Source organism: Sus scrofa, chromosome 13 (genome assembly GCF_054392235.1).
Source record: "Sus scrofa isolate SSC_HxYL_T2T_F1_AM1 chromosome 13, Sscrofa_HxYL_maternal_Yorkshire_Landrace_v2.0, whole genome shotgun sequence".
NCBI classification, from domain to species: domain Eukaryota; kingdom Metazoa; phylum Chordata; class Mammalia; order Artiodactyla; family Suidae; genus Sus; species Sus scrofa.
Window position 1 is genome coordinate 35,676,736 of NC_139395.1, and position 27,013 is coordinate 35,703,748.

Below are 27,013 nucleotides of genomic sequence, written 5' to 3' on the forward strand. Positions count from 1 at the left end.
GATTTTCTCCTCTTCAATTTATTGTGGAATAGGGCATTCATTGCACCAGATCCATAGTTATTCAGCGTCTACATTTCAGAAGCTGAATTGCTGGATACTGTCAGAATGAGCTTTGGCAATTCCATGCAGGCATGTACAACTATAATTTTGCTTCACATTAATAACAGCCTGGCAAAGAAGCCCAGAATCAAATGCCTTGCTCTCAGCTGGGGGCAGAAAGCCAGAGTGATCTGTCTTGGCTAGTGACCTATAATGTTGGGAGAGTAGGCTCGACATTCACTCAGGAAGGGTGGGCGGTATTCCGGAAATGTATTCCCATTCCTCCACTATTCCCTTTTTTTTTTTTTTTTTTTTTTTTTTTGGTAGTGTGTGCCTTGAAACAATGAAAAAAAAAATGAATTACAGGTAATAAAAATAGCACATTTCCAGAACAAACGGGAAATGCAGCACTTTTATTTCTTGGGATGTCAACTCTGCGCCCTGCCCCACGCCCTAGCCTGCCCGAGTTTCTGCGGCACCTCGTTGATTCTCAAGCAGCACTCGGTGGGCAGAGGGCTGGGCGGGTGCCCACTGGGAATGCGCTTGGCGCCGCGCGCCTGGTCTTGGGGTCTTGCTCAAAGCCTCGAATCTCTGAGAGCTCTGAGGCCAAGGCTTCACTGGGGTGGAGTGAGGTGTTATTGTTGTGGGATATTCTCTGCAGAGTTGGCCTGGAGAGTGAGCCCCAGAGGAGGGGAGTGAGCCAAGCTTCGCCGACAGTTCACGGGAGTCGGGAGGCACCCGGGTGAGGTACGTGGGGTGCTCGACCTGGGACAGGAAGGACTGCGTGCCCGCGGGTGGAGAGCGGGGAGTCCGCGTGGAGGGGCAGGGGGAAACGTGCCAGTTTTCTCTCTGATGAATGATGCTCACGCGAGCGCGCATGGCTCACCCGCTTTGTCTCCAGCCCAGCGGCGGGAGGAGAACCGCCGAGGGATGGATAGCACCTCACGCGCCGTCTGCACGGGGCAGGTGCCCGCTCTCCTGCTCGGCCAACTCATGCGCGTCCCATGCCAGAGGCCGGGTCCCCACAGGCGCCCGGCCGCGGCCATCTCCGGGGTGTGGCGGGTCGGGGGCTGGAGTCTGCCGGCCGAGCAGCTGCCTCTCCACATGCCATCCGCGCTCGCTGCCTCTAGCCCGGGCGGGGACCGGACACGGCCAGGGCTTCGGGGAGGAGCCGGGAGCGTGGGAGGGCAGGGGCGCGAGGAGGCGGGGAGGGGGACTCGAGGGACCCAGGGACGCCCCGAGCTGACTCTCTTTGGGGGGGGGGGGACGACGGGAGAGTGACAGAGCGACGGACAGGTGGAAGCAGTTAGACAGCTGGAGACGCGGAGACCAGCACGCAGAGGGAGGGAGGGAGAGGCAGGGGAAGAGGAGAGAGAGGAGGCAGGAGAGAGAAGCATCCTTGTGCTCCCTTCCTCCAGACGCCCTCCTCTGTCCGAGGGAAGCGGCCGGGGGCACTGAGTGGCATAGCGAGAGAGATGTAGGCACTGAAGACGTGAAGGACCCTGCCTTGCTAGTAGGACTGAGCGGCAGAAGGACAGACAGACCAACGCGAGGGGCAGCTCGGAGAGCGGAGCGTGGGACGAGAAGCTCGAGGGCTGCCAGGCTGAACGACAGACGGCCAGACAGACAGAGGTGCTGGGACCCACTGCCAGACAGACAGGAGGCGGGTGCACCTTGGTGCTCTGCAGCTAGCAGGGCGAAGAAGGCAGCAGCGGCGCCCCTGGAGCGAATTCTGAGGAGCAAGGTGTAGCCGGGGGCCGCGGGGTCGTCTGCCTAAGCCGCCGCAGTCGCGGCTGCTGTGGTCGCTGCAGCCCTGCCGGCAGCCCAGCGGACGCCGCAGAAAGGTGTTTTTACTAGCAATTAAATAAATCGACCAAAAATAACAATAATAAGCCAAGCCAAACCAAACAAAGCCAAATCAATCCGTGAGAAACAATTTCAATAAAAGCCAAAAACTAAATCAAATCAATCAAGGCACCAGGACGCTGGGGGGATATCCACTGTTTGGTCAAGGTAATAATCAAGGTCTTCCGACGTGAATGTTGTACGCCCTTTGTGGGCTGTTTTTTGTTTGTTTGTTTGTTTTCCCCTGTCTGCCTTACATCTGTGTTTTTCTTTCGAATTGTTCCTAATCTGTATTTCTCCTTGGTGTTTGTAGAACACTATTGTTATGTCTGTATTCTGTATTTTTATGTTTTGTCAAAGGAGGGGTAGACACCCCCTCGCCCGAGTGAGGCAGACTTGGAAAGCTAGGAGAGAACTGAAAAGGGCAGGTCTCTTCATCAGAAAAGTCTGCAGTGATTTCTGCAGGTGTCTTGGTAGAAAGTTTGCAGTGCTCTTATGTCATTTGAAAGACCTATCCAAGGAGCCAAAAGTTCTCATCTGTGGTCTTCACAGGACAGGTTCTGACTCCCAATGGTTTTGGGGTGAAAAGGTGGTCAGTGTTATATTTACATGTTTGAAATCTGTGTTTCATTGCAAACTCCAAATTGAACTTCTCCTGTTTCAGGTTGTAGATACGGTGGTAGAACTGAGTTGAATTAGAAAGGTGTTAAGAAAGTTTCTTAGGAAGGAAAATTGACTCACTGGATATTTATGCATAGAAATAAGGCTGGAGTGGATGTGGTTGCTGTCAGCTGCTTGGGTCCCGTATCCGGAAATTACAGGACAAGGACAGAGTCCAAGCCTGAAAGGAAAAGCAAAGAAGAAATTGAAAGTTATAGGATGGAAGGCTAGTAAGTGTGATATAAGGCTGGAGGAAATCACTTTCACAAGCATTTGGGATATCCATTTTAATTTCTGATTTTTTAAGTCTGCTGTTATGACCTTTCAGCCTCTCTAAATAAAAATGATATTCCCCAAAGTTGGAGTGAATCTAGACAAGATTTCATTTCACTGCTGAGTATATCCAAATGATTCCCACCTCTTTCTCATTCACTTTGGAGGTCAAAATGGCTATGATTGTTTTAAGAAAACAGAGAAATGGATGACAGGAAATCATTTTTCATTTGGTCAAAGTTAGACAACCTTTGACACTTGAAATTAAATGCACCTACTCCTTTGATTCTCTGTATTTGTGTTACTGCAGAGTTTGCAGGTCTTCATAGGATTTTAGTGAATGTCATTTTCACAGGAGGCAATCATTTGGAAATTTAGTGCTCTGGCTATGTTTTGTGCAATAGCAGAGTAGTCAACTATCTTGGTGGTAATTGCTTCTGCCCCCCTCCTAAAGTGGATGCACATGAGAAATTATGCATACACTCTTTTCAGTCTTACATGGATTTTTAAGGTATGTATTTGTGTTCGATCCTGTATTTTCCTTCTTATCACATTCTTATACTTAGTATCACTTCAACTAACAGCATGTTTTTAAATTTTCGGGAGAGTGTATTTAGAATATTCTTCCAGGAGTACACTTCCTCCTTGCAAAAGATACAGAATGCTAACCTATTGCTACTTTTGCTTATTAAGACTAATATTTGGTTTAAAGTAATTTACTTTAAATGTGGTTTTAAGACATTTAGACTCCTGTGCATAGATGTCTTAATTTACCCTCATATACTCTTACTTTACCCTAACTTGGCTTATGTTATCTGATAAATAATATAAGTTGCTGTGGATCAATGCCTAGTCAACAGAGTACTTTGTTTAGATGAGGCATATTTACGGAAACTTATGCAGCTCCAGAAATTAACTTTCAGCTTCTCTGTGACTTAATTTTACCCCATGCTGATTTCTCTTACAGTATTCAGCTCAGACTGAGACGGATTTGTGTGTGCTATTAGATTTGCAAATTGCCGATCTCTCAGTGACTTTCCCTCTTAGATACCAGCTGAGTATGGTTACCTTGAGAACTGTGGCATTAGCCCTGTTAGAGCATGCTCCACTGGGGAGTTCTGTGCAGTCTATTTTTAATGCTATTTAATGAAGGAGCTAGCGCCTCACTCAGCAATACGAGGAGCATGATGGAAGAGAGAGCAGGGCATGGTTATGGATACGGAGAAGGATACTGGGAAAGGTACAGACTGGCTACTGGATATGGTAATGTTCCTTAGTCCTACTATCTTGTAGTAACAGAAATCTGTTGGTTTTAGTGAGAGAATTACACCTGAATAGTTTGATATGTGTTTTCATCAACCTCTTCAGTAATTCTTAGAAAGAAGACTCATTAATTTGAGTGCCTTAAAACTTCAGGGAGATAGTAACTAGGGAGTTCCTGTATATATACTATTTTTAATACAAGTTGTCAGGTGCTTGGGTGGTAAGAAGTACAGAAATAATTTCAGATTCCTAAAATATTGTACTAGGGAAGGGTTTGGAGCTTGTGAAAAGGTTCCGGGCATAAAATAATTAACATCCTTCTAATATATGATGAGAACTTGAAGCTCTGACTTGTGAATTTCTTTTTCTTTTTTTAAATAAACTTTGAGTGTAGGTCAAGTTTTGTGACAGTGAAGTGAAGTAGGAAGTTTTGAACTTGATAGAATATTTCAGTTGTTTCTCTCCTTATTTTGAAATAAGCACAATAGATTATGTTACCGAAGGTTAAATACTTTTAAAATGTGGATAACAGAGGCAGCACTGGTAATTTTTGGAATCTTATAATGGGGCATGTCCTAATATTATAGTTTGTAAAACATACAAAGCCATCTACCTGCAACATTTCCATAAATGCAGAGCACCTGTGTTGAGGTAGAAGGTGAGAATATTCAGTCAAAAAGGTCTCTCTTGCTTATTGCATGTTAACAACGTACTGCAATCAGGTTACTTCTTTGTCCAGAGTGAAGCTAATTTGAAAAATGCTGAAGTAGTTTCCAAAGTAATAAACATAAGAGAAAGTGAGAAGATTGTATTACGTGGGGAAGTGAGTCAGATAGTTATTGTTCAGTAAAGCTGTTTGAACAATTTATTATAAAGTTGTCCTAGATCTTGTCAGTTTTTACAAGGGAAAAAACAAAACAAAAAAACCCTACCAAGGGAAATACATTGCAAAGAGTTACTGTAATTTGGTGGTGTCCTTGCATATGTTTTCCACCTTGTACTTCTAGAGGGGGAAAGTAATCTATGCTAGCTGCAATATTTCCCTCAGTGGTCAAGCTATTTGGACCGCAGTGTTGCTACCTTTCTCAAGATTCTCAAGACAGTGGGCACTCGCATCTGAATTCAATGTGTATTTTGTCTGTGGACAAGATAATGACAAGCTACCTGAGTAGAGTGTGGAATGAGTCAGCCACTGAAGACAGAATATACAATATACACAGAAGTGGATATGATTGAAAATTCTTATTAGTATGGAGAGACAATCCATAAAGTTGGAACTTATAAATTAACCAGTTGTGTATAGGTTAGTTTGATTCAGATCTGCTTTGTGAAAAGGTTAGGAAAGAATCTAGGGCATAAAGGTGATGTCGACACTGAAAAGCCGTCTCTTCAAATGGTAAGTACTGGCCTCATCCTAATTGGTACCACACAGTGGTAGTGTGTTGAGAAATTCGTGAATCTCTAATCAGAAAAAGAATTGGCTTCCTTAAAAATGCACTATGTCACCTGGAAGGTTCTGAGCATATTTTAAGTCAGTGATGATGAACTTAAAAATAATATACTTGCTCTCTTTAGACAGAGGATCTTTATTTTTTAGGAAATCAGTGCTTCCAGAGCTTTACATTTCTGCTGACTTGGCTTTTTAAAATTTTTCATTCTAACATTTCAAGTTAAATATGATAAATGTTTCAAGCAGTGATATAAGTCCATGCTGAAGGACCGTTTAAGGTATAAAAAGAATATTAGCAAAATGTGTCTGTGACTAGATTTGTTTTTCTCAGGCTGTTTCTGAAGTTTCCTTTCCTTTAAGAGGTGTTTATGCCAAGTGCTAATAAATTGATTTTTTTTTCAGTGCCTCATAGTCTTATAATTTAAATTAATTTTACTCGTCTTGGATTAAACTTGGCCCTGGCGTTTAAACTTGTTCAGAGCGTTTATTACTTGTATTTACATCACAACCCTTTCATTTCTATGAGGATTAGATGGGAGCTGAGATACAAAGTATTAACATTGCATACATTAATCTGATGTGCTCAGTAAAGAATAAAGTGCTTGAGACAGAGTATCAAGTTTATTCAGCAGTTTCTAATGTTTGGCAGCAGTGTTATCTTGTGGTTTCAAAACCGTCTGTTATCTGGCGATATTTTCATAAGTCTTAAAATGCCCTTGTAATGTTTCGAATGTATCTTTCTCTAAAATTACTGGGACATATCTGTGCCCTGGGAAATAGCTATGCAAGTAAATCAAAAAGTGAATTTAAATAAGTGAATTGAAGAAATATCAAAAAACAAAAGGATTGACTCGTATACAACAAATTGACTCTACTATCAAACTGAGTCCTTTGCTTCACATTACATTCCTTCCTTGCTGCCAGAGATCTTAGTACCGCCAGGTGAAAAGACTGTTAAGCACGGTCTGCGGCCCTAGTAGATCAATATTTTAAATTCCTCTACACGCTTTCCCCAAGAAAATTTCTTCTGGTAGTTTTTTTTATAACCCTCACTTAACATACCTGTCAGTGCCACAGGTTATATCAGATTTTTGAAATTCCGTAATCAAGTGATATCTATTAGGATAAAATTGCATTTGTGACTCATTTAAATGCTAGAGAATTAGTCCCAAATTGTCTCATTCAAGGCACAGGTTCAAAATTATCCCTCAGTCATAAATTCATACATCTTAAAAGTAATATACTTCACAAGTGTTCTTTTTATCTTGAAACAAAAGATTTCATTTTCTGCACGTAAATGGGAAAGAGGGGCCCACTAGTAATTACCCCTTTAAAAAACAGGCCTCTTATCACTTTGTCACGTTTCACACTACCTCAAGACGATACATCAATTCTTACATTAAAAACTTGTTGTGGATAGCACACCAAATATTAAGATTTTGTTGATAAAATCACTTCTATAAAGAATAACATTGGTTTTAATATAAGTAAACATAAAATGTTTCAATTGAAAGGAAGGATTTAAAATTTTGAAAAGGAAAACAATTACGTCACATTTTATTTCAGGTATTTTGACAGATTTTGTAGAGATTTCTGTGGCATACTGTGGTTAGTGTTTCGGCACAGAATCACATAATGTAGTACATGATCTTTTTCCTGCAGTTTTTTTCATTGCGATATATTCACAAAGCTAATCTACCCAGATAAACCCAGGCATCGCTTCCTGATATCCACACAAGATAGGAAATTAGAGTTTGTGTTAGGGATTTCCAAAAGAACTCAGTGACTTCTCAACCTAAGATTCAGTGCTGGAATTTGTAAATAATGGATAGGCATTCTTTTACATATGCTCTATCGTTGATTGCTTCTTTATTATATACTAAACACTTGAGGTAAGAGTGAGGACCACCTCTAGGAAAATAAAAACTGGAGAAAAGATGCTCATGTATTTAGCAGATTTTCTTCTAATTGCCAAGACCCAGTACTCACGCTGGAACAATCTAATCCATAGAATCATACCTTAAAGAGGAAAAAAAAAAAAAGCATGTTGGCTTATTTTGATCTGGTTGAAATAGAAAATCAACACCAATAATTGAGTTAAACAATTTCAACATCTTCAGAGAATAAAATGAAACATCCATATCTGAACTTTTTGTGATCCTTCAGGTCTAAATATAATATGCTTTGACATGTAAATCAGAAGGCCCAGCTGTCGTCTAATTGTTCCATCATTTGAGTTGCTTTCAGGTGATTTCATCACTGTCACATAGATCTAGAAGAATCAAGCCATGGGTCAACAGAGAATAAAGGAAGGCATAGCAACTCACTGCAATTCAAGGACTGTGCATAATCATTTAACTTTTATCTGCTTATAAACTCAGCAAAACAAAAAGACATCAAATTATTTTTTTTCAGATTTTTATACTTTTGTATAGCCATCGGCTAGCTGTGCGAAGTTCTAATATTTATTGATAAGAAAATAGCTATACTCTGCGGTTTTTCTTAGGATTTTCCTTGTTAATATGTATTCAACTTTGATGGAAATCCCAGTGTTGCTGTCATCTGACTTAATTTAATCATCAAAGAGCTGTTAGAAAATAAGTAGATTTCATGTGAGTGTGTGACAGAATCAAGATTTCAGCATCATTTGCAAGCTTCGAGTTGCTTATTTTAAAGAAGCTCATTGCTTCTTTAAAACAATATTTTCTAAATGAGCATGTCAAGAAACCTTTGGTTGGACATAGTCTCTTTTTTATAAAGAAAGAAGATTAAGGTTTATAGTCAAATGATCACTCTTTAAGCCAATGAAACACATTAGTTGTGTTCGAATTGCTACTGAACTCTGCCAAGTTCATTAATTGTCAGGAATTTGCGATCCTATCTGTGGTCCTATTTCTTCTATCTGGCTTATAGGAATGACTGAGCTAATACTTTCAAATTATATAGTTTCCTGTTTGTTTATTTGGAATTTACTTAAATATGCTGGCATTGTAAGAATTTTAGGCAATTATCAAACAAATGGCAGAGTACTAAAGATGAATTCAAAAATCCCACTGGAAACAACTAGCTCGTATTAATGATTCATGTTTTTTTTTTTTTTTCTTCACTCTGGTGCTTATTTAACTTTGGTTACAGCACATATTTCTTTTGTGAAGATTAAAATCTTTCTCTAAGCCTAAAATTCCATGTAATCACTAACAGGGTTTTGGAAAGGTGAAATAATATAGCATGCAGTCATGATGTGTGTACATGCTGTTCCCATCTGCTTAAGCACGGTGAAGCACCCTTAACAAATGGATGCCTTTATCTTTAATTATTATTATAATTATTGTCTTCATCTGGAACTACATGTGACTTAGTTTTTAGGTTTTTTTTTTTTTAGCATCAAGAGGTAAGAGTGTAGTTAAATATGAGAGTTTATATATAAAAAATATATATATATTCTAAGTCAAGGATGTAAATATCCCTCCAATAACAAAAAAGTAGGTTATTTTACTACACAAATGATCACAATATCTGCGTTATTTGTTATGTATGATTTGAGAAGCTATAGATAGATGCTTTGAACTCACTGGAGCTTCTGATGCAATGTCAAGTTAAAATTAAAGCAGAGGTGTATGCCAGAGGATGCTGGAAGCTTTGCAGGGTGGGGAGCAGATGACTGCTGGTGTGCCATGACTAAGGGCTTTATCACAGAGGCACAGGGGCTCTATGGGATTCTGGAGATCAGAGAAACATGCAAAATTTGGATTAAAACAGAAGGTCTGGAAAAACCAGTTGTAAACGTGGTGGTGCCTCCAAATCTCACTTCTCCATAAATATGCGGTTGACCACCTGAACGACCCATCCTGGTGTTTGGCTTATGAGTGTAAGTAAATAAATAGCTAGAAGCGTGTCTGCAGCCAAACCTCTCAACCCCTCTCTGCTTCATAGTTTCTGCAGGTAAAAGAGTGTAACACCCGTCCAGTCAAAACATATTACTAGTTATATGACTTCAGTGATTTCGTTAATTCCTCATTGCTTCAACTTTCTCGTGTATGATGTGGAACAGATAAGGCCTATTTCACTGGATTGAAGCTAAACCAAGTACCTGGCACATAGGTATTATTCAGTAAAAAAGGAACCATCATCTTTACACATTAAAAAAAAATTAGACGTTTAACTTGATTATGTGAAATGAGAAAACTTCCTTTTAAGAGTTTTTTTGATGTTGTTTTTTTGGTAATTTAGAGTACAGCTCCCTCTCTCTGTAGCTGATTAAAACTGGAGAGTAGCTTACTTTCTGTGTGCCTTTGAGATGTTGAAGGCCAAGCAGAGGTAGTAACTAACCTAGGTGCTGTGCATTGTACGAGGATAGAGAGGCTTGATAAGGTTGTTGACTTCTGTCAGTCTCTAGGGGAAGGGCTGGCCTCATTCACAGTTGTCTGGAAAGTGAATTGTTTCTCCAAAACAGATAGGAATTGTTTCTCCCAAACACTTTAACTGTTCAATCTCTACCCCCAAAAGAGGTTGCTGAAGACCTGAATCACTGAATAAGAAGGGATTGATGGCTCCATGAAGAAATAGCCTGAAGCACCATACTAATGAGTGAGAGCCAGGAGTAGCAGATCTTGGGCAGCATGGGACATGAGAGCATCTGTCAAGGGCCTCCCAGACTTCAGTTAATGCAAGCAGAGCATAGGGCTTGCTGCTGAGCTTTCTGGCAGCTCCGCAGAAGGCTTGCCATCAATAAGCACTACATGAGCTGTTTGGATTGAGCAGCTACATGGCCTCTGGTCCTAAAATATTTTCATTTACTTTTGCTGAAATGAATCATTTTAGCACCTGTGTGAAAATGGTCAGAGACAGGGAGGGGGAGACTTCTCTCATCATTGGGGTTTAATCAGTGGGTTCCCCAGGAAGAAAATTGAGACCCACGAGTCCTGCTCAGTGCAGAGGGTAAGCCATGCAAAGCAGTACATTCATCAGATAATCACACTTTATTTTTTATTATAATTAAATATCAGCCATTCTTCTGAGAAGTAGTACCATCAGAAAGTTAACCAATGAAGTTTCTCAAAAGGTATCTGAGAATAAATATATAACCCTTTGGTATTCTAATATCTGCTGGGGGAAAAAAAAAAACAAGGAAGAGGCAGACAGGATACAATACATACATATGTATAATATATTATATATACTATATATATGTATGTATCTAGAACCAGCATAATACACCTACTTACACACTAGTCATGTAACTAACTCACATTAACCAAAAAACTAATTTATCTCAAAAGGATACAGGAAGACCTCAAAGATACTGCAGGTACACTTCCAGGCCACCTCAATGAAGTTACTGTTGCAATAAAGCATGTCACCTGAACTTTTTGTTCTAGTAGATATGAAAGTTATGTTTATATTACATTTAGAACAGATAGACAACTATGTCCTACTGTGTAGCACAGGGAACTAATATCCAATCTCCTGAGGTAAATCATAATGGAAAGGAATATTGAAAAGAGAATGTATTTATGTGCATAACTAAGTCACTTTGCTATACAATAGAAATTAGCACAACATTGTAAATCAGCTATACTTTAATTAAAAAAAAAATCTCACCCCAAAAGGACATATCACTAAGGCGTCCCTAAAAGTCACTCACAAGTGCCAAGTTGAAAGGGAAAGGACATACTCTTGATTAAAAGTAAAAAAAAAAAAAAAAAAAAAAGTGGAGTTCAGAGTAAAAAAATAACATTTTTATAACATACTGCAGTCTATTAAGTATACAGTAACATTATATCTTAAACAATGTACACACCTTAATTTAAAAAATACTTTATTGCTAAAAAATGCTAACCATCATCTGAGCCTTCAGCAAGTTTTAATCTTTTTGCAATAGATCAAAGATCGCTGATCACAGGTCACCTTAACAAATATAATGATAAAGAAAAAGTTTGAAATATTGGGAGAATTAACAAAATATGTCACAGAGACATGAAGTGAACAAATGGTCTTGGAAAATGGCACCAATAGACTTACTTGACACAGTGCTGTCACAAAATTTCAATTTGTAAAAAAAACAATATATACAAAGCACAATAAAGGGAAGTGCAATAAAATACAGTCTCCCTGTATTTCCCAGTTCATTTTTTCACTGTCCTTAGCAGTTCTTGTTTACATATGGTGGGCATTTAATCAGCTTATTAAATTAAAGATTGACCTTTACATTGTTGATGGTATCTAATATTCAGGATTTTAAGTAAAGTTTTAATTATATTTTTTTCCTTCAAAGTTTCAGCCTGAGTGGATCTGGCATTCATCTTTCTGAAAAGTGAACAAAGAGATGCCCTTTATGTAAAATTATAACTTCACTAGAGAGGATTTTGGCTCTTACAAAGAAGCTTCTCCTTCAGATCACAGGCAATGACTCGGGCTCTCACAGGAATAAGGTCCCTAAAAACTTCAGTCATTTAAACTAAATACCTACACCTACAGCACTTTTCCATCTATGTGGAATGAAATTACAGTTAACAGCTAATAGGGTCTTGGGAGGGAAGATGAGGCAAAGGCAACTTCACAGACAATTTCCAAATCACTGGCACACAGAGCTAGAGACAGCTCCTGTTTATTGGGTTTGTGCCTTTGAAGAAGGTGATCCAGGATGTGTATTGGGGGGGGGGGGAGGGTGGAATTCACTCCTCTACAGAACTGGGCAAATACGCAGTGATGAATTAGAAGGCTGGGGTAAGGGAGGAGGAGGAGGAGAATACTGACAGGCTGGGGCTTCCTGACCCCTCTTCCTGCCTAAAGCAGAACAGCTCTAACCAAGCTGCTAGAGGGTCACCCTACTCTCCCTGCTGCATGAGAACCATGTTGAGATTAACCAGGGTTAAATGACATACCATTTAGGTGTCTGGAAGCAGAGAGCTATCTGGATACATTGTCCCAGAATCTGGTTTCATGTTAAACTATCTTGCCCTGAAACTCTGAGAAAGAACCTGCTTTTAGAGGTTACCCATAAAGAAGCAAGATCACACCAGATGATTTCTAAACTCTCTTCCAGATTTTAATTTCTGTTATTCAGTGATTTTTTGGCATAGTATTCATGAATTAGCTTTATATTGCATTGTCATAAATTTTGATCATCTTTTTTTTAGACATTAAAATAAGCACTAATACTACAGAATAACTGAAATGATTAGAAGGTAATCATTCTTCTATCGTGTAGCTAACTAATCAATAATAGAATAATTAGTTAAGAAAAGAGGATATGGGATCCCAGACCTGGGTTCAGATCCCATTCTGCGACTCTCTAGTAGGTTTCTCAAGCCCTCTAAACCTCAGCTTCCTCATCCCTGCAATTGTAAGAATTAATGATGCAGTGCTTATCCCAGTGCTTAGTATTAATTTATTTCCTGGTGCTCATATTTTCAATTTATCTTGTCTTTATCACGATCTCTGCTTGATTCCATAGGCCTCATATAGAAAAGCATCCCCTTAAGGTCCCTCCCAATCTTGAGAATTTTTTTGTGATGTAGCAATTAGCCTGGGTATTTTGTTTGTGTATAATTGGAGTCCCATTTTTAGCCCAGCCATACTAAATGTGATACGCACTTCTAAGCCAATGGTTCATAAAGGAAGAGCATCTGTGAACACCTAAAATCCAAAGGTTTTCTAAGAGATGGTCCTTTGCCCAGAGAGCAGGGTTTGATGTTATAGAAACGTAGATGGACAGTAGAGACCTTGAAAGAGAGAATGGATGATTTAGAATTCCACATGTACACAAAACTTCTCACAGTGTTTCATTATCTATCAGTGATGACTCCCATGGGAAGACTGTGGCTCTGATGCTTCTTTACAAAGAATGTTCACTAGGCCTTTTTCTAGGTGTCTAGATTCTACATATAAAAGTGGCATAGAGAGTTTAGCCTTGGCACCCTTCCAGGGACAATTTGGGACTTTACCTAAGAACTAGGGATGATTTCAAATGAAAAAAACAGTAGGCTTATGCTTTATACACTTTGCAGATGAAACCAATAGCTATATCTAAACAACCACTTGTATAATCTTAGATTTACCCAATGACTCTAGCAAGAGAAGAGAGCTCTAAAAATCAATTTTTCTAAAATCACTAGAAAACATTACCTTATTGTTTTGCCCTGACTGTGAAAATAGATTGGTTTGGATGTTTTAGGAAAGGATGAGGGAATATCACTTGTTTCGTTGTGTATAGATTAGCTCCTCGGGCTTACGCAGGAATCAAACGGTTTGCACTGAAGGAATTTATAGGCATGAGGCAGACTGAGACCTGCCAACTTGAAAGGACTGATAGATTTCACTCCATGACTTAGTAAATTGACTACTGAAGTATTAAATTGAGAGAAAGTCAACTTGTGGGGTATTGCTGATTAAGTACACCAATACAACAACAACAACAGCAGCAAAGGACGAGAAAAATATAAATGAAAGAAACGTGATGTTTTTTCTGAACTTTTTAGGGAAGCTACAGCGTGGCCATTTGTGGAGGAAATCTGTACCTACTTCTGTATTATTTAGGTCATTGGTAGCATTTGTTCTGCTGTGTGGGAGTTACTTTCCTTGGCTGACTCCTCCTGTACCCTGCATCTCCTGTTTCTTCAGACACACATCTTATAATCTCGAGATCCAGGATTCCTGTAGCCCCTGTGTCATTGCTGAAGCCACAGGGGCAGCAATAAGGAAAAGTTAGTGTTCTTCCACTGATTCTGAATTGACCTTTGAATCATTTTTTTTTTTATCAAAAGCTGTTTGTGGTAGTGTTATTTTAGAGAAAGAATTTGATTCATTGTTTTGCCATGTAAATGTTAATGGATATTTATGAGCTGCCTCTCTTGTGAAAAGGGCTTGTGTACCCATGTGATGTCCATGCCAGTCTGCTCTTGGTTGTGGTCACAGCCATGGCAAAATTCCTGCTGTTGCATCCTTGGGGATGCCTGTCTCAGGGAAAAGTAAGACACGCATTTCCTTCTTCTTTTATTTTTCCTCTTTGTGTTATGACTCACACTGTAACATGTAGTAGCCATATGAAACATGGAGAATTCAGCCTTATCTAGGCATCAGGGATTGAGAATCAGGATACAGGGGGATAGTGGAAGGATATGTGTGGAGCCATGACAAGGAGGGACATGGAAATTAACTTTTGGAACTGGCAGAGTGGGGAGAAATTTGTCTGCGTTCACCTCAGATCTATACTTGTGGTTGCCATGTGGGGCAAGGATGGATTCTTAGCTCCTAATCTAATTATCTCCTGGTGGGATAGAAAAGCAGTAGGCTCGAAGTCAAGGTGACCTAAGTTTGAATTTCATCCCTACTTCTCACTGACCTGGTCAAGTTAGTTAACCATTGTGAGTTTCAATATCCTTATTAGCTTATATGGGAAACAAAATTCCCTTCATGAGTTATTGTATGTAAAATCTTTGCCTCATAATAGAAATGTTGTCTCCATTTTCTTTCCTCCTATAGGGCCAGACAATTTACCCATTAAGACACTGAAACCCAAAAGAACACATGTAATGAAATTATATATCAATACTTGTTTTGCAAATGCTATAACGATTGAGACACAAGTATTTTATCTATCCATGGATTACTGAAAAAATATTAAAGTATTTTGTTGGGTAATGGGATTCTTTTGCATTGGCTTTTATAAGGTGTTAACTATACCTATCCTATTGTTAAGGAAAATAATAATAGTAAAAAAAGCTACACCACATCCAGACTGTATCTACTCCAACTTAGTCTGAAATGATGTTATTGATTTAAGGGACCAGTGGTTCACATTTACATACAAACAGAGGCCCAGGGATAAGTGATTAAGGAAAAAAATAATTTGTTAAAAAAACATTTAGTAAACTGATACTGGAAGATGCTTATTAAGTAGTGAGTAGAGTTGAAAGAAAAATTGCCTTTCCTTTTTTCTTCTCATGGATTCATGAGGTTTGGGCTTTTAAGTGCATGTTTGATGGTGCATTTATGATTCTTTATAGTTAAGATATAATGCCTTACTCTTCAAATGTGTGTTCTAAGCTATCCTTCGGTCAGGTTGGGGGAACGTTTATTTATACTCTGCCTTCTGTCTCAGAGGGAAGAACTAACACCAGGTAGATGAATCTATTTTAGGTCCACTAGCCAACACATATTTAGGCAATTTCCTGATATTGATGATGAAGTTACTCATTTCTGCTGATATGTTCCCCCTGAAGTTATCTTCTGGAAAACCTAAGTTAGAATGAGCCCGTGTGAGCTTTCTTCATAGGTTGGTTGTCCTCAATTTATTTTCTACCAAGCAAACCCCAGACATCTGGAACACACACACACACACACACACACACACACACACACACACACACACACTTGTTCTTTGCCTCTGCTTTCTATGTGTTTGCAAAGAGGGTGACGGTTGCTTTTGGCAGATGTGCAGAATCAAAGTGGCTTTTTTATCCTGCTACCCTCAGAGAGTCAGTTTCTCAGATAAAGGAAGTGGTGAGGTTAACAGTAGTTTCAGCCCTTCCCTGAAATAAAAGGTAAGTGTAGTCAGTATAATAAACCTATTTGTTAATTATTTGTCAAAGATAGTGGCTTTTGTTAAAATGTTTTGTTAAGATGTTTGGAGAAAACCTTAAGGATTATACTCACTTTTTATTTATTAAATGTTTTAATTCAGTTTTAGTAATTAAGTACTGTGATTGATATATACATATATAATGTATTTATGTAATAATTTATATATCTATCATATATATGTACATATATACATTTGAGATCTTATATTAAAAAAAGGGTAATCTTTGTTTTTGTGAAATCTGTGATGGGTTGACCTAAGCTAGCTGCTTTTTTACTTCATTTTCCTTTTAAATTCGTTTATCTCACTGCCTATGGACAATATCCCACTAAACATAGGGTTACAGAACAGAGTCAATGAACAGAGGAAACTTGCATTTGCCCTGTGCTCTACCTACCATCAATATTGATAAAATGGCAAGATGGAAATAGAAGATTTCCATTTCCAATAAGATGAATTCTTTGTTTCAACTGAGGAATTAGGGATTTCTATAGATGGTAGGTTTTGATTCCATAGCTCTGCCCCTGTGACCAAAGTGAACTGTATACTATCTGTTTTATAAATGTTAGTTGGTGATCTGGGCCTCATATTTTTAACATGAATGAACCATCCTATTTTTAAGTGAATCCTGTTACAGAAAGAAGTACGTGTGAGTGATTAAATATGTCATCTCAAGGGGAAGACTCAGACTATGGCATTCTTTTTGGTACTGCACAGGAGGGTTTGTCCCTAAAGCAGTGGTTCTCAAACCTACACAAGCATCAGAAATTATCTGGGGAGTTCAAATACAGATTGCTAGCTCCTATTGCCAGAGTTTTTGATTCAGATCTGGGGTCAGGCACAAGTATTTGCATTTCTAACAAGTTTCCAGGTGATACTGCTGCTGTTGGTCCATGAACTAGTTTGAGAACCCCTAGTCTAAAACATAAAACTTTTTGTCAGAATGTAAGGTTTGCATAATTGATGGTTCATAATCTGAAGTATTAAAGAGTACTATAAAATTTTGAAATGGACCTCAGAATAAATTTTAATTTACTTTTATTTAAATATTATTTTAAAAACATAGCATCCTAAGAGATGAGAGGTGTTCCCTTGTGGCTCAGTGAGTTAAGGATCCGGAATTATAACTGCTGTGATTTGGGTCACTGTTGTGCTTCAGATTCCATCTCTGGCCTGTGAACTTCCACAAGCATTGCCAAAGAGAAAAGAAAAAAAAGATGAGGATTGCAAATTCTACCCGAGTTAGGAGCCTCTTTTTTGGATGTTTATAGAGAGATGCAGTTTCTCTCATGAGGATGTGCTCTAAGAGTCTCCAGTGTAGGATCTAAAATCCATGGAGATGGAATAATCCTAAATTAACAAGATGGGGTATGCTAAGGATCAAGAAAAACTTTAAAATAAAAATTGGTGTGTACTAGTTATTAAAACTGCAAACACAGAAACATGTAGATAAAAGGTCTGTGACAGCCTTACTCATGATTGCCCCCAAATGGAAACAACCCAAATGTGTTTCACAGGTAACTAGAAAAAAAAAAAAATCTATACAATGGAACATTACCCAGCAATGAAAAGGAGCAGACTGCTAATTGTCACAATGAATTTGGGTGGATCTTATGGGCATTATGCTAAGCGGAAGAATCCAGTCTCAAAATATCACAGATTTCATAACCCCACTTATGTAACATCTCGAAATGAGAAAATTATACTGGCTAAGGAGGACAGACTAGAGATTGCAAGAAGTTTTGTCAAAGGAGAGATGTGATTGTAAAGAGATGGCATGAGACAGTGTTTTGGGTGATGAAACTGTTCTGTAGCCTGATTGTGATGGTGGAGGTTATACAGACTTACACATGTGTTAATATTCATGGAACTGTGCAGCCCCCCCCATCCCCAACTATATGATATTTTAAAGTTAAAAAAATCAGAATAGTGCTATCTTTTATTGATACTAAATAACTGGATTTGCACAACTATATAAGGTAAAATTACCAATTTATTTAAATAAATAAAATGCTTTATTTTGAGCAATAGGGAAAATATATGATATTCACGAGAAGGGATCTTCTTTTTTTTTTTTTGCCCCTGTGGCATGTGGAAGTTCCTGGGCCAGGAATAGAACTTGCGCCACAGCAGTGACCCAGGCTGTTGCATAGTAATGCTGGATCCTTAACCTGCTGAGCCACTACAGAACTCTGTAGGATCTTTATAAATGGCTAAGATCATTTGCTGCAGGGAGAGATCCTAGGAAAAATTTGGAGGTTGGAAAGACCTACCTAACATAGTCCTGACCTGTGTCTCCTCAAGGCCCCTTCCCATTTCCTCAACTGTGCTTTTTCTTATAATTCTTCTCTATAAGCTTTGTTGCTTTCAAAATGAATTTCAAGGGCAGGTTCATTCTTCTTATTCATACTGGCTGGAAAAAAACTGACAACTCTAGAACCACCATTCACATACTTCCCACATATACGTGTGAACCCTCAGAAGTCACCATCCTCCCACACTGAATAGCTCAGTGATGGCTCCTCTGAGCTTTGCAAGGATGTCCAAACCTTTTTGAAGTAGCCGTAATTTTTAGAGACACTGATGTCTCTAGAAATGTCAGAAGGTCGATGTCTTCAGAAGTGTTTGTGGATTAATACTTGCCAGACTCTGATCAGATAATATCAATTTGTATCTGATAAATGGTTGCACGTGTTCTGTCTCAGTGTGAGATGGTCCATCATTAATACATATATAATGCTAACTGCAAGTGACAGTGATCTTCTGAGTGCTTTACACAATTAACTGGTTTAATCCTCACAGCCATCTGTGGGATGGAGTCTCCTATGATTCCCATTTTCACATGAGGAAACTGAGGGCACAGAGACACTTAAGGAACTTGCCCAGTCACTGGTGGAATCAGGCTGCAAGCCTGGACAGCTAGCTTCAGAGTGTAAGCAGTTTCACAGCTCTATAGCTCTCTTTTGTTTTAGCCTCTGTTTTCTCCTTTCGGGACAGGCTGATATTTGCATTCATGATGCATGTTAGCATATACAGGACCCACCAACCCTGAGCTCATGCATTAACTCTTACACACAATGTGCCTTGTTGCACCAACTGGGTGGGACATACATATTCTCGTGTTTCAGCCCAGTCACACAGGAGGCCACTGGTTCTGTGAACCTTCTGGGGTGGGCACATGTGTGGACAGAGGGTGAAGGCAGCTGAAAAGACTACTGGTAGCCATGCTGTTCTGTCTACATGCACACACACCGGCAGGCTGCACAGTACAGTGCCTCTGTTTTGTGGATGCCTGGACTCTACAGTATTTGGAAGCTGCTCTCATGTTGACTGGGCCTAAGTGCTCCTTGGTTCAATCAGAAGTTTGTCCAAGAAACCTGCTTCTATCCTGGGGAATCTGCTTTTCTAACCATCTTGGGTGAGCAGAGAAGAACTTGACTTTAGAATGGAAAGAAGATTTCGTCTCCTCACTCTTTTTCTGATTCAGTGTGTGGAGCAGGCAGAGGAGAATAAGAATCCAATTCAGATCTTTGAACTACAGAAGCATTCCTTAGTTTCAGTGCTGACCAGCCCCTTCTCATGGTGGACACTGGTGATGCTCCCACAGAAATTCTCTTTATCAGAGATGTCAGCTCAGTCCCAAAAGACAGCTGTGGATTCAGATTGTACTGCCTTAGCGTTGGCTCCATTCCTCAAAGAAATCTCCACACCTGAATTTCAGCTTGGTGGTCATGGTGAAACCTCATGAACCTTAGAAACTCTCCTTCCCCTGTGTGGGATAACATTGGAGTGGACCAGGGTCCTATGTTAGACAGTCTGGGGCCTTCTATAGCTCATCCATTTCTCATCTTTAAGATTTTTACAAGATCAAGTTTTGGGTTTTTTTTTTCTACTGTAGTGGGACATCCAAAGCAACTCTACCAATGACAATATGTTTCTGACTAGAAATAGCAGAAATGATCATCTTAAAATAAAAGATGTAGTTATTGTGTGGTTTGCCATCTTTCTAGAATTAGCACCCATGACTGTATGTGTGTCCTTGCAGTCCCTCCCTGGTGAATGCATACCAAATGTGCAGCTTGAACAGTGTCATAGGAGGCAGTGGACAAAGCAAGTGGTTTTGATACCAGCATTTGAGTGATATCAGTGACATTTGACCTTGGGCAAGGAACCTATCCTTTCTGAACTTCAGGTTTCTTTCCTTCCTCCCTCCCTCTCTTTCTTCTATAATATGTGAATGATATTAGCAGTAGTAAAGATTAAAAACACTAAGAGTAGGGAGTTCCCATAGTGGCTCAGCAGGTTAAGAATTGGACTAGTATCCATGAAGATGTGGGTTCGATCCCTGGCCTTGCTCAGTGGGTTAAGGATCCATTGCTGCCATGAACTGTAGTGTAGGTTGCAGACACAGATCAGATCTGGCATTGGGTGGCCGTGGTGTAGGCCAACAGCTGCAGCTCCAGTTCGACCCCAGCCTTGGAATTTCCATATGCAATGGGTGAGGCCCTAAAAAGACAAAAAAGAAAAAACAAAAAAATAAATCACACACTAAGTGTAAGGTGTTTCCTGTATTGCTTGGCACATAATGTGATATAGGAAAACATAGTGGCTATTAGTTTTTTTAGTATGAGCTCATGTGCCTGTGCTGAAGTTGAATCAAATATGAACAACTATGGAAATTTGTGACTATCATTATCTGGGTAATGATTTTGTGATTTACTTTTAAAAAGTGGTATGAAGTATCAGTTTCTTTTGGTTATGAAGGATGCTCTCAAGGCTCTTCTCCTGTTGATGTGTCAGTAAGTTTTGTGAGGAAATAAAGTAATTCAGGTATGAGTTTCATTCCAGCACCGCCATAGAGGCAAATGTCTGTCAAATGAAGGGCTTAATGTCTTAAGTAGCTGCCTTGTAGACGGATTCTTTCTGAACTGACCCCTCTGTGCCCCCGCCCCCCGGTGTGTGTGCCTGGATGTGTGAGAAGCTGAATCTCAAGAGTGAGAGTGCCAGTGTCACGTACAGTCCGCATGGTGAGAGACAGAGCGTGGGCCAATCTCCTGCAGCTGGGAACAGCAATTAGCCTCTTCGTGAATTAGGGTCTTGTTGACGCTGTTGTCCAAGATAATCATTTGTTTGTTTTAACCAAGATGCTTTATCTTCCTCAGAGGCATCAATCCTCATATTTAAATGATAAGGTCTTTGAATCTCACAAATCATGTTTGGCTTTCATAGAAGGAATCCTGTCACAGCCTGTATTCTTTCTCTCTCTGACTTGGGGAATCAAGACATGAGTTACACGTATATCTCAAATTATTTTTCAAACAGTTATAAAAGCATGGCATCTATTCCAGGCACTTTTTGGACACAGACCTATTTTTAAAAATATCTTTTGGAGTCCCCTGGTGACTCAGTGGGTTAAAATCCGGTGTTGTCACTGCTGTGGTGCCGGTTTGATCCCTGGCCTGGAACTTCCGCATGCCATGGGCACAGCCAGAATTTTTTTTAATTAAAAAAATAAAAATGCCTTTTCTATGAATGCCCAGCCCACATCCATACAGACATGTGCACAGACATTCCCCCTGTAAACACCTGCACACACACATGTGAAACACAATTGTATAAAAGTCATAGCCTTCCCAAGGGTGTTGTGCACTAGTTCTCACCTGCTCTATCCCAGTACTTTTCATTTCCCTCCATTACTTCCACTCCATTCTGTGTTCTGTGTACTTCCTTTAAAAATATAACCATGATTTGACTTTCTGATTTACTCATCAGTCACAACCTTAAGTTTGAACAACATGAATCTACAGATTCTGTCTTCTCTCTCAGTATTTGCAGAAAGGAGTGCATTTGGCATTACTGTGTCTTTTTGATCTTCAGCTGTGTGTGATCTTAATGCAATGATCCACATGGTTGCTCTGCTGAGGAAATGCCAGTTAGTACCTGTTTAAGACAGTAATGACCTCTGGTCACTCAGTAAGTGCTTATTGATGAGTCAGATAAATGGTTTTGGAAACCATGGGTAGGAGTTACTAACTACATCCGGTTTTTCCAGGAGAGGGACTTTCTGAACAAGGTGTCAAGTGTATTCACAGGAAATGTCTGCTGACCTGAGTTCTGTTCTTCATGTAGCCACAGCACACAGGGTCAGGTTTTGGTTTGTAGTTGTGGTGTTTTTTTTTGGTTTTTTTGTTTGTTTGTTTGTTTGTTTTTGGTGGTGGTGGTGGTGCACATAGCATACAGAAGTTCTGGGCCAGTGACAGTGCTGTATCCTTAACTGCTAGGTCACCAAGGAACTCCCATGGTCAGGTTTTTAAAGAATATCAGTCTTTACAACAGGCATTAAAATATTATACTACAAATATAATAGAAATAGTTCATATTTTAAACAATTGAAAAATTAATACAGCTTTCCTGGTTACAATGCTTAGAAGTAATTCACAGAAGACATTTCCCATTTTCAAAGTAGTTATCAATTTCCTATTATATTCCAGATAACTTGGGGGTTCCTGGAGACCCAGAGGTGAGCAAAGCATAATCCTTGTTCTGGGAGCAGTGACAGCCTGACTCTCAGTAACTTCAGGACCCTGTGATAAGTGCTGAAATGGAGATGTGTACTTGGATGGAGGTCAGTGTGACCACAGGGGAAGGATAGACGCTGGGGACAAAGCCAGGGATAGTTGGGGAAGGAGGTGACTTCTGAATCCCATCTTGTAGGTTAATATAGAGGTTTAAAGCAGCAATCCTTCACCTGTTGTAAAATAGTTACTCCAAAGAAGGAGACCTTTGGAGAATGTAGGTGGCTGGGCTGTGGTCCCAGCTGGTGGAGGGATTCCTTCTTTATTCCCAAAGCACCATACCATTCAGCATCAGCTCAGCCAAGAACTGTGTGGTGACATGATGGACACGAGGCCTGGATGTGTAAGATTTATGTTAGTTCTTGTAATAAAAATATCAGCCGTTTTGTGAAGAGAGTCACAGGTGTGCGTTGCTCCATCTGCTGGCACCGGAAGAGCATGAGACTTATTGCCAAGGGCCAGATCGAAGTTCTAGCCCTCACAAGCCTTCCTGGCATTCTTCTCAGCGTTCTCAGGTTACGGACCTTGACTTCTGTTCCTTTTTGTCCGGGTTCAAGGCCAGATGTGGTTTAATAGATCATATAAGGTATCTCTTCTAAATAACTGAAGATTCTTTTAAATGTGTACATTTAAATGGTTCTTTTCAGTTTCTCCAGCAGGACATGGTGGGGCTGGTCTGTTCACACACTGGGCAATGAGCAAGATCTGTAGACCTGTAACGGGTGGGCCCAGCCACCAGAGGACCACTTACTCTGTGACTGTTTTTGACTTCATCTTCTTATTCTGATCTAACCCTGGACCATATCAATCATTGCACATCCCCCAATTCCTAGCAGACTAGCTTGCACCTAGTAGGAGCTGAGTAAATAATTGTTTATTGATTCCACTAGCATTAATAGTCCTGATTGCACACATGATCACACATACACACAGATTGTCTGGGCAATTAAAACGGGGTCCTCCAAGAGACTAAATGTTTTACCTAGACTGATATCTCTCTATATATACACATCTTCTCAGCCTTGTTAAATGTCAGATGCTGAATACAACTTAATATTCTTTTATTGATTCATTGTCATAGTATGAAAATCTTTTATTGGCCTGTGTTTGTGGGAATAACGATTCCTACAGCTTCATCTCCCTCCCCCAAGCCTATCCACAGAGAGAAGTGGTGAAGGATGAAAGAGGAATGAGAGAAAGTTGACTTCAGGTCTGTACTTCAGATAAAGCTTATAGAATGCTTCTTCACCTGTAGCACCACAACAAAAGCATTAGCTGCTATTGTAATTGTTTGGGCTGCTCACTTATTAGAATCTTTGAAACGCTAACATACCTGCTCTGTATGGAATAGCACAGGGAAATGAGAACGCTTGTAATTTTCATACGGCCAGCTATGAAATTTTAAAAATCAACAGTATTGAATTCTAACTGACCTTATTATGTCTGGCCTGTTCCTCCAAAGAGTACTGTAGGTAGATGGCAATAATAAATGCTTCCTAGGGTGGAAGTGAGGCATGGTAGGTGCCTTTCAACTTGTTGTGTAATCTTGGGCAAACTTTTGGGCCCCACCAAGTCTCAGTTTTCCCATCTGTGTGATGGAAACTGTGAGAGCTAACTGTTAGTGATTGTGAGGGAGTAAATGAGATCATTTGTATAAGCTGCTTGACATTGTTCAGCATTAACTAATAGGTTATCACGATATCTTCAATGCCTACTGTGTATCAGTTCTGGTGTTAGCTGCTGGTGGCTTTGAAGTGACATCTGGGAATGTCACTTTCAGAGGTGCCTGTAAGTAGATGCATTGAATTTGAGGTTAGAAGCCTATGTAACCTAATAGTGGTCTCTGAGAATTGAAAGCAAATAATAGGATCAGATTTTATTTATAGATGAGAATTCACAACTTTGGGAAGACTCATAGTTTTTCTTAATTGACCAGAGCTAAATATAAGGTCCCCTAAGAAGCAGTCACTCAGAAGTATAGACTGATGTACAAATAGATATTGTATGAACAAGTTTTAGTACCTTTATAATTATTGCAAGATTTAGGTCAATAATGAGGTGTTGAGGCTTGGAGATGGTGATTTGGAGGCATTCATAAGGGTTTTAAACCAACCAGTAATACGTACCCTACAATCTCGACCTTCCTGAAGTGTGACAGGCAGGGTCCTGGGAAGTGGCCTCTGAGATGGAGTTCAGTGTGCAGGATGTTTACACAGGAGAGTTATAGGGGCCAACTCCATAAGGGACAGAGAAGAAAGCAAGAGTGGACAGAGGGAAAGGTAAGCCACAGTTCCAGCCAGAGGACGAAAGTAGCCTTGGCCATCGCCAGGGCTGCTCTGCAGCTCGAAAATGACCTTGAGTGTCATGTTCAGGTGGAGATGGCCAGATATTCCCACCTTGGGCATTTACTGGATGTGGACTGTCCTAGAAAAGAGTGTGGCATTGGGTGACTCAAATTCTGCAGCTGCAGTAATTCCTCAATAGGCAACAAATTCTTATTTGGAGAAGGACCTGTGTCTACCACCAAGGTTGACCAGAAAGATTTTTTTTTTTAGAAATTAACATCACGAACCCTAGAACAAGTGTGTTTTAAGCCCTACCCCAGTGTTGCATCAAAATTTTCTCGCATCACTCCTTGGGAGAAAAGATTTAATTTTTAATGTGGGTCTGTTTTTTCAAAGAAGCTGTGGTTCTAAGAGGTTTTCAAACTTCTCCCTTCTCCCTGAGTCTCTCCCATCTGCACTGAAGTCCAGTTTGGGTGCATAGTATTTCTATCTGATATTATATATTATTAACTCCCAGAGAAGATGTTATACATGAAAAATTTTATTATGGAAATTTTCAAAACATGTGCAGAAGGTAGAGATTATTGAGTATCATTCCCCCACGTGTGTATCAACATTTGCCCTTCTTCCAGAGGGATTTTTAATAGTACAAAGCATAGCTTCCTGAGTGCATCTGAGACAGATCAGGACAAGCGTGTCCTTAGAGGAGGGTGAGATTTCACAATGTTTGAAGTCACCAGTGTCTCTTAAATAGCACTGACGTGAGTGCAGTTGGAGTTGTTAGATCCGTGGTTCCGGGAAGCGACTTGCTCAGCCCCACAGACCTTCAAAGCAGCGCCCGCCGGCCACTCACATTTCCTCCACCGTAGCCCTGCAGCTCAGCCGTAGGAATTCGATTTGGACCAGGAACATGGGCTGATGCCTGAGGCCATCTCAATGATGTTCATGGTGCCCAAGAAGGCCACGCAGTGAGTCACAGGCCAAGAAAGGTGCAGGGCACTTAACTCGTGTGCTTCATTTTCATAATGATGTTGAGGGGCCCCCTGGAAATTGATGGACATGGGAGTGACCTGACAGCTGACTGTGCCCTGGGCATTATTTCAGCCCCATGTAAAACCAAAATCAAAATTTCTGTTTAGGATAGAAGTATAATAGGGAAATTCTCAGAGACTATCCACAGCAATGTTGGGGATCTGATCTGAACCCTGGGACTTGAACAGTCAAACCACTTCTGATTCCCTAGCAAGTTTGAGTCCCCAGGTGGGTGGGTCTGCCATGGTGTTCAGGATGAGGTCCCAGGCCTTCTGCTGTGCTTTGCCAGGCTCTGTCCTTGGCAGAGCAGCTCTGGCACTCCAAGGAGTGAGTCAGCAATCCACCCTGCCCCCGCAGAACCAGCAGGAATTTGGTGATTGTTTAGCCCCAGAGCAGGTGGCCTTGGGGGTTGCGGCGGTTGCGTTTCCTCTTTGAGGTGGGGGCTCAGCTGTTTCCTTGGTCACGCGCCCCTCCTAAGTGCCTGGAGGAGGCAGGAGGCCAAGAATACAGCTGAGACTTGAGATGCAGCCAACTCCCGGCAGCTGCTATCTGTTCTCTGAGCTGGAACCCACTCCAGGCTGCAGTGTGGCCTGATCTGGCATTTGGGGAGGGGACTGAGAAGAGTGTCATTTACACATTCTGAGCTACCTAACCCACCTACTGTGTGTGTGTGCATGCGTGTGTGTGAGTGTGTGTGTATAGTGTGTGTGGCTCAATTTAAGTGACACTTCTCTGACATTCAAATTACGTGAAAAATGTAGGTCAGTGAAAAGAGCACAAGACTTTCAATCTTTCAGGGATCAATGGATTTGCAGGTCTTAAAGGAATTACTTTAAAAGATGAAACTGAGGATATCATTCTAACTCAGAATTATGTATTTAATATAAGCATGGTTTGGTTTATATTTTCATCTTTCTACATATTCCGGAAACAGCTTAGAAAGGATACTGGACCAGGAGTAAGACAAACTGAGTCCTAGTTGTTGTGTGGCCTTTACAAGATAGATGTG

At 40.3% G+C, this 27,013-nt stretch overlaps 1 protein-coding gene across 43 annotated transcripts in view; it reads left to right on the plus strand.

The window, feature by feature from the left end:
- Positions 1-524: 524 nt before the first annotated feature.
- ARPP21 (cAMP regulated phosphoprotein 21) overlaps positions 525-27,013 on the plus strand; it is a 154,477-nt gene continuing 127,988 nt past the window's right edge. For 21 of the 43 annotated variants that reach the window (XM_084987680.1, XM_084987683.1, XM_084987685.1 and 18 more), the window contains exon 1: positions 1,456-2,052. The gene's annotated coding sequence lies outside the window, so the exon portion shown is untranslated. Of the gene's footprint in view, positions 787-1,455; positions 2,053-3,989; positions 4,081-27,013 lie in introns of those variants that run through there. The other 22 variants (XM_084987687.1, XM_084987638.1, XM_084987641.1 and 19 more) reach the window with 2 other exon arrangements.